This window comes from Peromyscus californicus, unplaced genomic scaffold, assembly GCF_007827085.1.
Source record: "Peromyscus californicus insignis strain IS unplaced genomic scaffold, ASM782708v3 Scaffold_3__1_contigs__length_106647218, whole genome shotgun sequence".
NCBI classification, from domain to species: domain Eukaryota; kingdom Metazoa; phylum Chordata; class Mammalia; order Rodentia; family Cricetidae; genus Peromyscus; species Peromyscus californicus.
Window position 1 is genome coordinate 3,651,264 of NW_026294551.1, and position 15,968 is coordinate 3,667,231.

Consider the following 15,968-nt stretch of genomic DNA (forward strand, 5'->3'; position numbering starts at 1 on the left):
CTCTTCTCTCCCTAGTGGTCACGCCTCTGCCTCTCCCCCAACCTTGCACAAATGAATAACCCAAGAGCCTTGGAGATGGAAGAATTGCAGGACTGATAGGGGGTCCCCACTTAAAGGGAGATGGGCCTGGCTTACCAGCCACATGGTATCTCTTCTCTCTCCTCCTCGGGACTAGAGGAGTTGCAGACTTCAAGTCCTCTGTCTCTTTCCAAGTAGAAGTTTCTACATCACTTTCATCTACAGCCACAAGTGGGGGTCTAGCTGTTGTTTAAATTCAAACAGCTCAGGTATGTTCCCTGTGACCATCCTTTAGCAACCATACAAGGTAAGTTGAGGACCCTATCTATTCCTGGGCTGCCCCCACAGTCCCACCCAGTCCCCAGAGCCTCTACACATAGCTTTCTCAGAACTCGACCCCTTTATAGGTTCCTCATCAACTGACACAGAGTTTTGGACATCTTAGAGGAGTGAATAGATGGGGTTCTTTGGGGATTTGTATAGGAAATGAGATTTTTTTCCTTGTCTCCCAAAGGAAAAAAGGCCACATCAAAATTACTGATACCCAAACATGCTCACCTAAAAAACAAAACAAAACAAAAAAGCTAGGTGGTGGTGGTGCACACCTTTAATCCCAGGAGTTGGAAGGCAGAGGCAGGTGGATCTCTGAGTCTGAGACCAGCCTGGTCTACAGAGTGAATTCCAAGACAGCCAGGTCTGCACAGAGAAACCCTGCCTAGAAAAAGAAAACAAAAAACCCCACCAAAACATGCTCATCTAAGAAGTCTGCGCACCCTGGTGGCGTGCATGCTGCAAGGAGCTCTCTGCTCTGCACTGGGGCTGCCTTGTTGGTTTGTTGGTTGGTATTGTTGGGAACCATGAACTAGGTTCAGCCTAGAGCCTCAGGCATGCTCAGCAAGTGTTCTACCACTGAACTATATCCCCAACCCTGCCCTGAGCATTAAGTCATCCCTACCTCCATCTCCCCCAGTGAAGATGCTCGGGGGTGTGTCTAAGCAGGACCCACCTCAAGGTGAGAGATGAGTAGACCCCACTTCCCAAAAGCATCATCTCCCAGGAGATGCCATCTGGGACTTGAAGGCCTGTGGCACACAGACCCATCCTAACAGCAGCTGGGGACACTGTCCTGGCTGGCCCTCCACATTGAAGAGAGGCATGTTTTTAAAGAAACAAAGGGGACAGGAGCCAAGATGTGCCCGCCAAGTAGAGACTGGACAGCTGCCCAGATGTGGTGAACATTGAGCTGGTTTAGCTGAGTGTGGAAGAGGACATGATTTGCAGAGCCCAGCCAGGACACTGGGGATGGCTCTCCATTTTTATGCCATCTTTCTGTTGTGTTTGGTTTCTGTCGTCACATCCTCATGAAGTCCATTGTCAGAAGTCAAAATCAGAATGCTGGAAAGATTGTGCTCTAAAATCAGACTGCAGGGGGCTTTGGATAACAAGTCTGAGTTGAGTCACGAACCGCTTTTCTGAACTTGCTAGTTGCAAAAGCACACTGGAGAATGTGGCCAGTTATCAGACTCACTGCCTTAAAAGTGATTGAAAATCCAGATGGTCTTAGAGAGAAGAATGGATACACAAAGTGTGTTGTTATTACAAGGAAGGATTGTTTGGCCATTAGAAGAGAAACAGCCCTGACTGACACCTAATGGATGACATCATGATGAACCCTGAGGAGATCATGGGTTGTGACAGAAGTCATATGCAGAAGGACATATTCCATATGATCCCAGTTACAGGAGTGCATTGGTTATTTTTCTCACTGTGACAGAACACCCGACAGAAGCAGGGGGAGTGTGCATCCCAGCTCCTCACACGTTGGCATATAGGAAGCAGAGTCAGGATGAGAAGCAGGGCCGTATCATAGCCCTTAAGGCCTTCCCTGGTGGTCAGGGTCCACCAGCTGGAGGGGTTAAGGGAGGGAGGGGATCTGGGCCCTGTATCTCAAAGATTTCCTAACCTCCCAAAACAGTTCCAGTAGCTTAGACCACATGTTCAAACGTAGGGAGTTTGTCGTATTCGAGATGTAACAGATGGGGTCCTAGAGTTAACAGGTTCAAAGACAGGAAGTAGAGGGAAGTGAGATGGCTCAGAGGATTAAGGCTCTGAGTGTGACCCCCAGGACCCACACGGTGAAAGGAGAGCTGACCCCAGAAGTTACCCTCTGAGTTTCATGTATGTGCAGTGGCACATGGTTGCCTAGGCATGGATGTGTGTGCATGTACAGGCACAAAGAATAGATGTATGTAATTAAAAAGAGAAATAAAGTAGCATGGGAGTTGCCAGAAACCAGGGTATGCGACCTTTACTACAGAGCAGGTTAAAAAGATAAAAAGTTGTAGAGATAATGATGATGGTTATGCAAGGCTTCAAACACCTAAAATGGGTAAGACTCTAAACATTATGTGTGTTATTCTATAATAAGGAAAAAAAATCCACAAAATACTCCTCAAGGGAAATTCCCTGGGTCTCTTGGGTTGGGCTGGGTTGTGGCCCAGGCTCTGTTCCACAGGAAATGGAAGCCTACGGGGAAGAATGAATGGTGGGTGGCTGTCCGTGATAAACGGGCTGAAACAGGGCAGCCTAAAGAGCAGAGGTGTTTTATTTCCCAGTTCTAGACCAAGAAGCTGAGAAGAAATGCAGATTCTGAAGCTGAGGCCGGGCAAGGCCAGCTTTACTCAACGGCTCTAGGGGAAGGGCCTTCCTAGACTCTGGCAGCTCCCCTTCCTCTCTGTTCACAGACACGTCACTCCAGCTTCTGCCTCCACTTCCTGCCTGCGCAAGTCTGTCTGTGTCATCTCCTCCTCTCAGAAAGACACCAGTCATTAGAGTGGCACTCACCCTGAGTCAATGTGACCTCATCTTAACCAGTTACACCTACAAAGACCACATTGCCAAATAAGGTCACAATCTGAGGCTCTGGGTAGACACAAATGTGTGAGAGATGCTCTCCTGCCAAGCACAGCTGCCTGGTATCTATTTTGTCCATGTGTGGAAGGCTGAGGGAACATCTGTGAACTTAAAATGGCCCAATTCTGGGCCCTGGTGGTGAGGGCTACACGTGACCCAGGGTAGCATCTCTAGATGCATCTCTTCAGCTGCAGGCTGCCCCACTGCAGCTGTGATCAGTGAGCTCCCTCCAATCCACAGGTCTGTGCTTGGCTCAGTGCATACAAAAGAGAAATGGGAGTGCAGAGCACCAGCTAGCCTCGTCCCTCCAATAGAACCTCGTATGCAGCAGGAGCAGTTGACAGTATCCAGCTTCTCCAGCCTATACAGCAGCCACTGGTAAAAGCACACAGGCCTCTCGGAGCCTGAGCGAACAGAAGAAACAGCTGTCTACAGATGCTCAGAGCAGAGACAGCTCAGGTTGCTGTAAACAGAAAGGAGGCTGTGGGTTAATGTTGGATGCTGAGGCCACTCACATCCTAGGCTAGCTGCAGGTCAGAGCTGGAGCCGGTAATGATCAGGCTGAGTGCAGGATCTGTTCCAAAGGGAGGTAGGCCTGCTCTCCAAACGCAAGCTGATGCTGCAGGCTCCATATTGGCAAAACGCACACAGAGCAGACAGCCCAGAGTGACCCTGCTGGACAAGAGGAAGCCAAGCTCCAGCTCACACTGGCTGTAGGACTTAGGCTGAACCACTTCACCTTTCTCAGCCTCATGGCTGTCATTTGTAAACTGGAAATGATTCTAGCACCCAGCCCATAACGATTTCACCAATAGTGTAGTCCCAGAAGGGCACAGTCCCTAGCCATGGTGAGTGGCACCAGCCAGTGCTGTTGTGGGTACTGCTATTACATGGTTCATAGCAGCGTCCATTCAGGCCTCACTGCACTAGGACCAAAGCCGAGGACCTGGAGGAACCTGGAGGGAGTTGGATGTGGAATTGGGGAGGAGGGCACTGGATTGTTGGACCTTATCTAGGCTTCCTGAGAGAGGAAGCTGGGCTGCTCAAATGCAGAGCCTCTCTACCCTTCCCCTGCCGCTCTGGGGATTTCTCTAAGGGGCTTCTTCTCGTAGACCTCTGTGTAGCAGTGTGCTCAGAGCTCAAAGCTGCACCAGTGGCCTCTGGTGGCCAGAACCCCTGGCAGTGGCCCAGGGTCACAAAGGAAGGGCCTCCCATCCCCTCCCCCTCTGCTCCCTGTCTGTCTCCCTCCCCTTCTGCTCTACCCCCTCTCCACACCAGCTCTTAGCTGTCTACAGGTGAATTTCTTCTCAGAAAGCAAAGAAAAGCGCCTTAAGTCAATGTGGCTCCCTATGACGATCACCACCATCCAAAGTTGTATTTAAGCCACCCCGGGTTAATTTTTTATTTATAAAATTGCACCCTTCACCTCCAGGTCCCCTCAGGGAGCAAGCAGAAATGGATCGTTTAATAAAACAGGGTTTGTAAGTGGCCCCTGTGCCTTCCAGGCAGCTTGTTCTCCTAAAACAGCTCAGGATCATTAGGACGAGGCCTGTTGAGCAGACCCCCCCCCCTCCAGTTGAGGCAGAGGCTCCTCAGGCCCATCCCAACACGAAGGACTTCTTGCCAACTGCAGTAACTCGCAGAGTACCATGTAAGTCTGCTCCAGTGCAGCAAGGGGGTCAGTGCCCAAGCTGCCCCTCTAAGGAGGTGTAGAAACTGAAAGCGAAGGGTGAGGAAACACTAAGGAGTCATGCCTGTGGGTCAGATGGTGGCCCCTTAGATTCACACATGCAAGCTCTAAATGGAGACATACCAAAGGTCCCCAGGCCTTCACACACCCACCCTCCATCCACCAAGGGGCCCCCAGCTGGGGAGGGGGGAGGGGCCCGAAGCTGCAGAGCTGAGCAGCTGCCTGAGCCTCCTCTGCATTGCAACTTGCAGGGATTTTTATCTGGTGGGTCATTTGGTGTGATCACGCTGAAAATGGGTTTAGCTAATAGAGACATGTTCTTTCTTTCGGAAGGTTGTACAAGCAGGTCCCAGCTTAATTTCTAAAGACCAAAATGCTTGGCAGGTGAAAGGCTTTGGGAGGCCAGAGGCTCGGTCCTTTGGGTTAGACAGAGAAGGAAGAACAGGCATACAGGGGCATTGCCAGGCAAGGCCCTGTGGGAGCAGAAGCTGGAGACTGAATGGGGGTAGAGAGGGCACAGATGTAAGCATCCACTCACTGGGAACACACTCTTCTGAAATAATCTGATCCCACTTTCAACCTGGGGACAGGCTCTGGCTCCAGGGGCAGATATTCACCTGGTTGGCCCGGCCTTCTTATTCACTCGGCAAAGATCTGCTTCCTCCCTCCCATCTACAGCAGCAGCCTCCTCCTGCCAGGCTATGGAGACACCAGAGCCTCTAAGCCATGACCTCTATGTGTGTGACATTCTCCGTCCAGCAGGGGAGGCAGATAAAAAGCCAGGAAACTCACTGAAGAGCCAGCCTATCCAGGAGCCTCCCACCTGGCCAGGCTCCCCAAGGGGCACGGGAAGTCTGTAGCCCCCAGGTTTACCCAGAAGCACTGGCAATAGCGTGACAGGGTGGAGACTCTGAAGCCAGCTTACTCACACCATTGGGAGTTGGTGGATAGTGTGTCCACAGCAGCCCTAGGAGAATCAGTGGCTAACCTGACCATCCTCCCTGGACCCGATCCATTGAGGCAAAATGACCGGAAATGCCAGTCTTGTGAGCGACTGACTGAAAGTGGCATTCTCCACACACTGGAACATCATCACGGAGGTGGCATGGGATTAAACTCTGGGTCTGTTCCTTCTCAAGAATAGGCAGGAGGGATGAGGAGGGGTGAGGTAACAGAATGAACTGTTAGAAAATGGGCTACACTGAGCACAGGTGGGTAAAGAAAGGAACCCACATACGTTTTAACCATGCACGGCAAGACCCCAGCCCAGGGTGACCTGTCCTCATGTGACCCCGAGACTAGATCTACATGAAACCAACTTCCTGCCTGTGCAACATGGCCTCCAGAGAGCCATGGAAGACCCTGTAACTCTGGAGACTTGGTAAAAGGACAGAAGATAAGCAGGCTCCAGGGCCTGGGAGAATAAACCCGAGCTGCTCTGTTCGATGGAAGCATTCAGCTGCCCAGCCTTCCCATTGCCCCTCTAGTCCCACTGCTTTCCAAATGCAGAGGCTTTCAGGAGATGGAGATGAGCCCTGGCCCCCAAGCCTCCCACAGTGGCCTGGACTAGTGTTACATCGAGCCCATATGCATGTGCCAGAAAGTTGGCTCTGAAGTATTTGACTTTGACTAAGTAAGTGCCACATGATGCGTTCTGTGGGATTGACTCAGAACTCGACAGCCAGGACCAAGAAGGGGGACAGTTGGTCATGCTCATCTGCCAGTGCTGCCCAGAGACTGGGAATCCCAGGGCCAGAGGAGCTCCAGGGGATCAGACTCAGGTATAGGGGAACACTGGCAGAAAGAAAGGGGTACAGGGAAGGGGGCAGCTCTCCGTCAGTTCTGTCCTCAGACCCACCCCCAGCAGAGCAGCGGGTCCTTCCCTTTCTCAGGTCTCTGGCTGTGTGTTTGTGCTTCAGGGTTGGTGGGGATGGAACTAAATCATCCTGACTTGGGAGGACAAGTCCCTTATGAAGTCAGTCAGCACTGAGACTAGCCCCCAAGCTGAAAGAGGCTGCAATTGGTGTGAGGCGCTCGTTCCATCCATCTTATTTCAAAACGGCTCGCTTCGCAGTGCCTTCCAACACACCTGCCCCACTGAGTCACGGAAATGGGAAAACATTTCGAGAGCCAAAGCAGCCTCTGCTGTCTTCCCTGGGGGACCGCCTCAGCCACAGCCTTCTCAGTGCCTTAGTTCAAGTTCAGCTGCCCCTCGGCCCACAGTCCTCCCTGCCGTGACACTTAGGTAGGCTGCTTATGAAACACCCAGATGTTACCATGGAGATTCACAGACTCCAGTGGAGAGCCAGCCAAGCCCATTTCATTCTCGCTTCCTGTAGAGAAGGGTGCTTCTTTCCACCTTCAAAAGAGGGGCTACAGTGTTTGGGGGTACGGTGTCAATTAGGACCTCGGTTTCTTTCATATGAAAAGTAGGAATGGGAAGAAAGGACCTTCCATCTGTGGCTGTGGAGAGGGCTGGATGAGGCATGCCCATGCAAAATAAATGCCCACAGCCACCTGCTCTTTATGGCAATGTGGATAGAGATAATGATGGTGATTTTTCTAGAGCTCAAGAAAGATGCCCAGTCCAATCACCTTTCAGCCCAGGAGCGCTTCACTTCATCTTGCTTCTACTAAGTTAAAAAAAAAAAAATTCACATATAGGGGCTGGAGAGCTGGCTTGGTAGTCAAGAACACAGGCTGCTTTTTAATGTTTCTATTTTTATTTTTAGATTTATCTATTTTCTTTTATGCATATGAGTGTTTTGCCTGCACGTATATATGTGTACCACTTATGTGCCTTGAACCCCAGGTCAGAAGAGGATATCAGATACCCTAGAATTGGAGTTACGGATGGTTGTGAGCCACCATGTAGATGCTGGGAACTGATCTGGGACCCCTGGAAGAACAGAGCAATCTCTCCAGCCCCAAGCACTTCCTTCTTTTGCGGAGGATCAGGATTCTGTTCCCAGCACCCACATCAAGCAGCCTACAACAGCCTGGAACTCCAGTTCCAGAAGATCTGACACCCTCTTCTGGCTTCCAAGGGCTCTGCACACACGTGGTGCATGTACAGACATGCAGACAAAACACCAATATACATAAATAAAAATATTTTTTAAAAAAACCTCATGCACAAATAGGTTTTGGGAAAAATGGGAACATTCTAGAAGCAGGTAGTGGAGACGGCAGCATAACACTGTGGAAGCTCTGACCTGTGCACTGAAAATGACTGAGATGACAACTATTGCTGTGTCTACACAACTGTGATCAAAAGTGTTCCGAACTGTGTGCACAGAGAATTCTGAGACTTCACAAAAAGAAACAAAGAAAATAGACATCTAGCTGCAGAGCACCACACAGTGTGCACTTGCAGGTACACAAACATGCACACACAGCCTTACAGATGTACACACATGCATGCACACACACACACACACACACACACACACGCACGCACGCATGCACGCACGCACACACGCACGCACGCACACACTCCCACACACTCATTTTGTTTCTAAGCTCCCAAGTGGCCTCCTGAGATGCTGGAATTAGGGACCAGCACAGGGTGTGAAACCCTCAGTGCAGGAATTCCCTCTGTGCATTCTCTGGCTACAGGTCCATGTATGGCAGCGTGAATAAGCATGGTCCCTGCTGGTCTGTCACTCCTGCTGATGGAAGCTACCAGAAACTGTACCTAATTTCAGACAGCACACAATGGTTGCTTCTTCATCATGGATGTGGCAGTCTTTGCTGCCTTTCCTTTAACAGGTATTAGAATTAACTAATAAGATGACCACACAGGAGCACAGTGACCACCCCCTTCAGTGACTCATACCGGTTGCCTCGTAGCAGTGGAAGCCCACGCTGAGACTCAGTATCCTGTTTAAACGTTCACAGAGTGGGCATTTGTGGATATACTCAGGGCTGTGGGCAAAGAAAGAAAAGGAAAAACAGAAACATCCCAGTCACAGGAGACATGAGTTTGGGAAGTGCAGGTGAAGTCCCTGGTTCTGTGCCCCTCCATCTTCGCATGTTAAATGATGCCTTGACTTCCTGCCAAGCTTGAAATGCAGTGGAACCCTCCTCACCTGGGCAGGCTTCTTCCTCCCTGGAGAGGGTGCTTCCGCCTCCCTCTCCCTCCTCGCCTCCCCCTGAGCCAGCAGCACCCGACTCCAGATGCACAAGGGCCAGGCTGATTGTGATTCTCTCTGCTTTCTCTTTCTCTTTTCTTAGCGAGCCCAGAGCGCCTTGGGGAAAATTGGCTGAATAAAAGGTATAAAGACTTTCTCTTTTCTTCGTGAATGGTTTTTGACAGATATGAGCATGTTGAACATCTCAGGAGCTGCTGGTGGTGAGCGCCAGGAATTGCTGGGGTTTCCCACTCACTGGAGGGCGGGGGAGATTGGAGGAGATTGGGGAGATTGAAATGTTGACGTCTCCTCTCTCATCCCCTAGTAGATGGGTTTGAATTTTTCGAGGACGGAGGCTCAAGGGCAGAGAAGCCTAAAATGGCTGGACCATGGTCCAAGGAGCCTGTTCTTAGGCAACTCCAACCTGCCCAAGAAACAGCATAGATTCCTTCCTAGTTCCACCCCTCACTGCCCCCCCTGCCCACCGTTGGCACTCTAGTGCCCTCCCAGTTACCCAGTGAATGTCTACCCATCCCTGGGGCAGTGTGGTCTTAGATCTCACTGGCCCTGAGCTTGCTGGGACAGTGTGGCCTAACTCCTCTCCCTGGCCCAGTGTCTTGCATGGGAGTTATGGAAACCAGAGGCTGCCTATCACTTGGTGCTCTTCTGGCTTGTCCTCTACCCACAGCTCCCCTCCTTCCTGGAGTCACTAAAAAGAGTTTTACTTCAAGTGGGGGAGGGGTGCTGTCCAAAGAATGGACTTTGTTGTGAACAAAATTAAGAGATCTGAGTTTTCAGCCCTCAGCCTGGGGGCAGGGCTTCCTGCTGGTGAGCTCCTGGGCGTGTGGTTGGGTCTGAGCCTGTGGTACCGCTGTCACAGAATACCTGGTGCTGGACAATTTAAAAGGAGAACAATTAAGCTGGGATGTAGCTCAGTAGGTAAAATGCTTGCATGCCCGGGATGCACGTGGCCAAGGGTTCCATCCCCAGCATCATACACCATACTTGGTGGTCCATGCCTGTACTCCTGGCACTTAGGGGTAGAGCTAGGAGGATCAGAAATCCAAGGTCGTTTTCCACTACTTAGTGAGTTTAAAGCTAAACTGGGCTACATGAGGCCCTCTTTCATAAAAGGGGGAGGGGACTAGAGAGATGACTTGGTAGTTAAGAGCACACGTTGCTCTTTCCCAAGACCAGGTTCAATTTCCAACACACCCGTGCTAAGTCAAAATTGTGTGCAAACCCAAGTCCAGGAGATCCAGAGCCCTCTACTGGCCTCCATGGGCACCCGGCACATATGTACACAAGGCAAACATCCATACACATAAGATACAAATAAATGAATCTTTTTTTTAAGAGACAAACTTAGCAGTTCACAGCTCTGGTGGCCATCTGATGTTGAGCTAGCTGACATCCGGGGAGGACATTTCTGCTGTGCTAACATGTCAAAAGGCCAGGGAGGCAAGGAGGCAGCTAGACCCTCTATTTGAGGTTTAGGGTGTGTTTGTGTGTGTTATGCATACGCAGGCATGGGTGCACACAGGCTCACACACCCCGAGGCCAGAGGTCCGTGTCGGTGTCTCGGGCTGCCATTCTCTTTATTTCTTGAGACAGTCTCTCACTAAACCGTGTGCTCTCTGATTGGCTAGACTGGCTGCCCATCACGCTCTACACATGGATTCTAGTCACTTGCCACCACACCCTGCTTTTACGTGGGTGCCGAAGGGATCCAAACTCAGGGCCTCCCGTTTGTGCAGCTACCGATTTACCCACTGAGCCATCTCCCCAGCCCCAAAGACTCCCCCTTTATAATGGCGCCAACTCCCGACCCAGGAGGGTGGGGCCTTTGTGGTCTAACCAACTCTGGACCTCGTTCTTACAGCGACTAGTTTCCATATGAGGAGACATTCAAGCTCAGCAGGCGGCATGTGTCAAGGGCCTCCCCTGTCTTCTGTAAGTCAGAATCAAAAGTTGCTTCCACCAGGTTCAGGAACGTTGTGTGTGCCTCAGGTGAACTTGTCATGTCTTTCATGCTGCGTTTGCCCTGAGACATCCCTGGTTCCCAAGTCAGTCCAACCACGTGGAGGGGAAGTCCCGTGTGGAAGCTGGCCCTCATCCAGCCACACCGACTGTCTGTGGAGCGGACTGCTTGGGCTCCGCTCATTCGTCGGCTTTCCATCAGCGTGAAGTCAGGGAGCCTCCTGACGTGGCCTCAGGCTTCTCAGGGCTGGGCAGTGGTTTATAAGAAGTCCTAATCCCAGTCATGTTCCAGCTCTTCGTTCATTTTCAAAGTCGTATTGGTACCGGGCCTGGTGGCACAGGTCTGTCATCTCAGTGCTTATGAGGCTGAGGCAGGAGGATGACAAATTCAAGTCCAGACTGGGCTATGTACTGAGATCCAGTCTCAGAAAGACAAATATGCTATGTTTTATCTTACTTTTGAGTTCTAGGTTTTATAGAGATCCACTAAATCACACATGTGCAGGTGGTGTGAGAGCAGATGTAAGCGTCTGCCAGATGGCTCAGCAGGTGGGGGCGGCAGCACCAAGTGAGGCCGCCATTCTGTCCCGGGACTCACGTGGTGAAAGGAGAGCATCAACTCTTGCTAGTTGTCCTCTGACCTCAACAGGCGCGCGTGCGTGCGCGCGCCCGCACCCCCCCCACCCCCACCCCCACACACACGTAATAATAAAAATTTTTTGAGATAGGGTCTCACTATGTAGCCTTAGTTATCCTAGAACTTTCTATGTAAACTAAGCTAGCCTGTAACTCACAGAGATCTGAGATTAAAGGCATGTGCCATCATACCCAGCAGTAAATTATATATAGAAATTAAGAAAATAAAGGGACTAATAGGGTGTGCCAGAAGAGGGTGATGGATACCCTGAAGCTAGACTTATAGATGCTGTGAGCTGACCAGTGTGGGTGCTGGGAACTGAACTCTGCCCTTCCCTCTGTGAAAACAGTAAGTGCTCTTAACCACCCAGTGGTCATCCCTCCAACCCTAAACTATTTTAATGACATTTATTTGTTTGTTGGGTTTTGTGCGGTAGGGGTGGCATCATCGTTTGTATGTAGGGTCAGAGGTCAACTGTGGGACCTGGTTCCCTCCTTCCACCATGTAGGTCCTGGGGATTGAACTCAGGTCCTCAGGTTTAGCAGCAAGCACCTTTACCCAATGAGCCATCTCACCACCCCTCTCCGGCTGCTTTGAAGACATTCTAGTTGAGAGTGATTCTGTTGCGACTTACGTCTTCTTCTGTTTCCTGGGCTTTAGATTGTGACGCTTCTTGGGTTTATGATTTTGAATTTCTTCAACTCCATTTATCACTATGGTGTGTGGAGATGGGGCACACACACACACACACACACACACACACACACACACACACACACACACACAAGTATATAAATACAGCATGCTGAGTCCATTTAGTGTTGCTTGTATGTACATGTATTTAGGGCTGACCACTTGGTACTGGATAAACAATTAGGAAGCTTGTCCCTGGGGAAGACTGGTTCCCTCTCCTTCCTTTCTTTCTTTCTTTCTTTCTTTCTTTCTTTCTTTCTTTCTTTCTTTCTTTCTTTCTTTCTTTCTTTCTTTCTTTCTTTCTTTCTCTCTCTCTCTCTCTTTCTCTCTCTGTGTCTCCTCCCTCTCTGTGTCTTTCTCCTTTCTCTCTCTCTCTCTCTCTCTCTCTCTCTCTCTCTCTCTCTCTCTCCCTCTCTCTCAGCAGTCACTGATTGTGTAGCTCTTCTTCTAGGGCTGGGGGTCTTGTGAGACCCCCCCATCCACATTGGCCTGTCAACCGGCAGTGTCACGGTGCAGGTCTAGCTTGGGTGACCATATTGTTGAGATTTCGTGGCTGCAGCTTTCCCGCCCCCATGTAGAAGGGTCAGTCTTGTGGCAGGCACCCTGATCCTCTGACTCTTACATTCTCTCTACCCCCTGCCACGGTGTTCTCTGAGTCCCGGGTGTGAGGATGGTGTTATACAGCAGGGGCTGGCCAGCCCACAGTCAGCTGCTCTCTGTGTAGGGACCAGTTTGGATTTCTGTGACCGTCTCCATCTGCTGCAGGAGAAGATGCTCTTAGCTCATTCTCCATCCCTTTTTTGGAGGGTGCATATGAATGCATGTGGACATGCACAGACCCAGGGATGACAGACGTGTGCCTGTCCTGGTCCCCATGTCCCCTAGGGTGGGAAAAGTGGGGGTGTCTAAAAAGACAGGCCATATTGCTATCAGAAGCACTGGGGGGGGTGGAGTTTGAGGTCCCAGTATGGAGCTTGAGGTCCCAGTGTGGAGCTTGAGGTCCCAGTGTGGAGCTTGAGGTCCCAGTGTGGAGCTTGAGGTCCCAGTGTGGAGCTTGAGGTCCCAGTGTAGAGCTTGAGATCCCAGTGTGGAGCTTGAGGTGCCAGTGTGGAGCTTGGTTGCAGTGTGGAGTTTGGTTGCAGTGTGGAGCTTGGTTGCAGTGTGGAGCTTGAGATCCCAGTGTGGAGCTTGAGGTCCCAGTGTGGAGCTTGAGGTGCCAGTGTGGAGCTTGCTTGCAGTATGGAGCTTGGTTGCAGTGTGGAATCCGACACCTACGTTTTCTTCACTGTGGGAATAGCAGTGGGACACTGCAGCATCAGAGCACAGAAAGGGCAAGAACTCACAAAAGACATGTCTGTGGAGGAGGAGGAGGAGGAGGAGGAGGAGGAGGAGGAGGAGGAGGAGGAGGAGGGAGAGAGAGAGAGAGAGAGAGAGAGAGAGAGAGAGAGAGAGAGAGAGATTGGAAGAATACCAGCAAACCCCAGATCCCCATAAACATCCCTGAGTGGGGTGTGCTGAGGCCTAAGCATCCAGCCTTCCAAACACAGTCCCCTCACTGGCCTCATCTGAGCTGGATAAGACGGGAGCCTCCCTCTTAGCTTCCTCTGGACACAGCGTTGCCAGCCAACAGGGGGCTTGGAGTCAGCCCAGTGCATCCTGCTACGCTTCTTTCCATGCCAAGCATGTCCCTGAGCAATGGTGATTGTGGACTTCTTGGCTTGGGTGTCTGCACCCTGCCATATAGAAGGAACTGGTGGACCAGAAAGATTCAGGGGTTCAGCCTTCCTGCCCATTCTGGCCCCCTCCCCTTAAAAGGTGTCTCCACTATCCAGGCTATTAGCTGTCCCCCTTGGGGGTGGGGGTGGGACACAAGACTTCTGCTAGTTGGAGTCATATCAGATGTCATGAGATCTTTGCTAGGCGTGTTGTGGTGGTGGGGGCAGTTCTAGAATGATCTCCAAATACATGGGTGGCAAAGAGTTATCCCCAGCTCTGGCTGTGCCTGACCCCAGCGCCCCACCCACATCTCGTTGTATCAGGGATACACTTTGGGTGCTCTGGCTGGAATATCAGCTCCCAGCTCCACAGTTCTGCACCACAGAACATGGTCCCTTGTGCCACACACACACCTCCTGCAGGCCCCCAGCTGGGAGGTTTGTGTTATCCGAGGAAGGAGCAGAGCTGTAACATGAGAGTCAGGATTGGAGGGTAACAGGAGGACAAGGCTGGGCAGATGTGTGAAGGGCTGGAAACCCAGCCTGTGCTCTCCCCGGAGTATTAATTACAGTTGGAGTCGAAGCTTGTCAGGGCATGCTCTGCTCGGGCAGAGTAATTGATAATGGTTGGGAGCTGTGGGTGGGTCACAGTGCAGGAGCAGGGCACTAGGACACCACTTGGAAAAGGCAGGAAGTTGCGAGCCCCTGGCAGCCTGGCTATCCCATCACTGGCTTCTGTTCATGCAGCCGTCAATGAGATGTCTACTGTCATGTCTGGGTTCCTGGGAGGTCTGCAAAGCGGGCACCATCATCCAGCCAGCGACTGGGTTCTACAGAACGTCCACTCACACTGATCAGTGCAGTTGTATGTTTTAGGGACTCCCTGGTGCTGATGTCACCATTTGTGGAGGTCAAACCAACCTCAGCCCCACATCTGGGTCCCTCCCTGTCTCACATGGGCATTGCAGGGCATGCTTAGGGGCCTCAACACACGAGCCCTTGAGGAACATTCCAGATCCAAACCATTAATACCGCTCCACAAAGGCTCAGTCCATCTTGAAATGCAAAATGAATTTTGTTTGTCTCCAAGAGTCCCGGAGTTTTAAAAGTTCCAGGGGTGCACAAAAGCCAAAGTCACAAGCCTCCCGGAGAGTCAGGGTGAAGGCTGAGCTGCAAACTCATGCTTCCAGCATACAGTGCTGGGATGAACATCCCACTGCAGGGGGGGGGGGGCGATGGTAGAAGGGGGAGACCAAACCAAGACCAAACCCAGCAGGTCAGACCAAACCTGCGGAGCTGTGCCTAACATCTAGGGCATGTGGTGGTGGGCTGCATGGGCAGCTCTTCTTTCTCCTCCCTTGGAGACTCTGACCGTGGCCTCTCCCCTGTTCCCTCACCCCTCCCCTGTCCCCCACCCCTCCCCTGTCCCCTCACCCCTCCCTTGTCCCTTCACCCCTCCCCTGTCCCCTCACCCCTCCCCTGTCCCCTCACCCCTCCCTTGTCCCTTCACCCCTCCCCTGTCCCCTCACCCCTCCCCTGTCTTCTCTTCCCTGTCCCCTCCTCCCCATCCCCTCCCCCTTCCCCTGTCCTTTCCTCCTCTCCTGTCCTCACCCCTTTCCTGTCCCCTCCTCCCGTCTCCTCCTCCCCTGTTCCCTCCTCCCCCTCCCCTCCCCCTCCCCTGTTGTCTCCTTCTCCCCTGTCCTCACTCCTCCCCTGTCCCCTCACCCCTTCCCAGTCCCCTCCTCCCCTGTCCCCTCACCCCGTCCCAGTCCCCTCCTCCCCTGTCCCCTCACCCCTCCCCTGTCCTGTCTCCTCCTCCCAGTCTTCTTCAGCTTTGCCCCTATACTTCCATCCCCCTTCTCTGGCTTCCTAGGACCTGTCACTGATCTATGGCTCTCTCCTCCCCCTCCCTCCCCTCCCCTCCCCTCTCTGTCCTTCCACTCACCTGGCATGTCTTCTCAGGCTCCTCCCCTGACCTCCTAGGCCCCATCACTTGCCCCTCAAAGACCTCCTTCCTGTCTTTGTCCTCGCTGGTGCTGGTTTCCTGACTTCTGCTCCCTGTACAGGGTGACTCCCAAGAGGACAGGAAGTTTAACTGGCTCCGGTGGCCCTCATTCCCAGCAGGACAGTGCCAGCTCATGGCTTGTGCTCAACAGATATCTACAGGGAATGCCCAGTCTGTGAAAAGG

At 51.9% G+C, this 15,968-nt stretch overlaps 1 protein-coding gene across 3 annotated transcripts in view; it reads left to right on the plus strand.

Annotated features, from left to right (window-relative positions):
• Rbfox3 (RNA binding fox-1 homolog 3) overlaps window positions 1–15,968 on the plus strand; it is a 427,534-nt gene that overhangs the window by 299,267 nt on the left and 112,299 nt on the right. Inside the window, exon 4 of one of the 3 annotated variants that reach the window (XM_052758942.1) lies at window positions 8,858–8,897. The exons of the other annotated variants lie outside the window; for them this stretch is intronic. The gene's annotated coding sequence lies outside the window, so the exon portion shown is untranslated. The remainder of the gene's footprint in view (window positions 1–8,857; window positions 8,898–15,968) is intronic. 3 annotated transcript variants of the gene reach the window in all.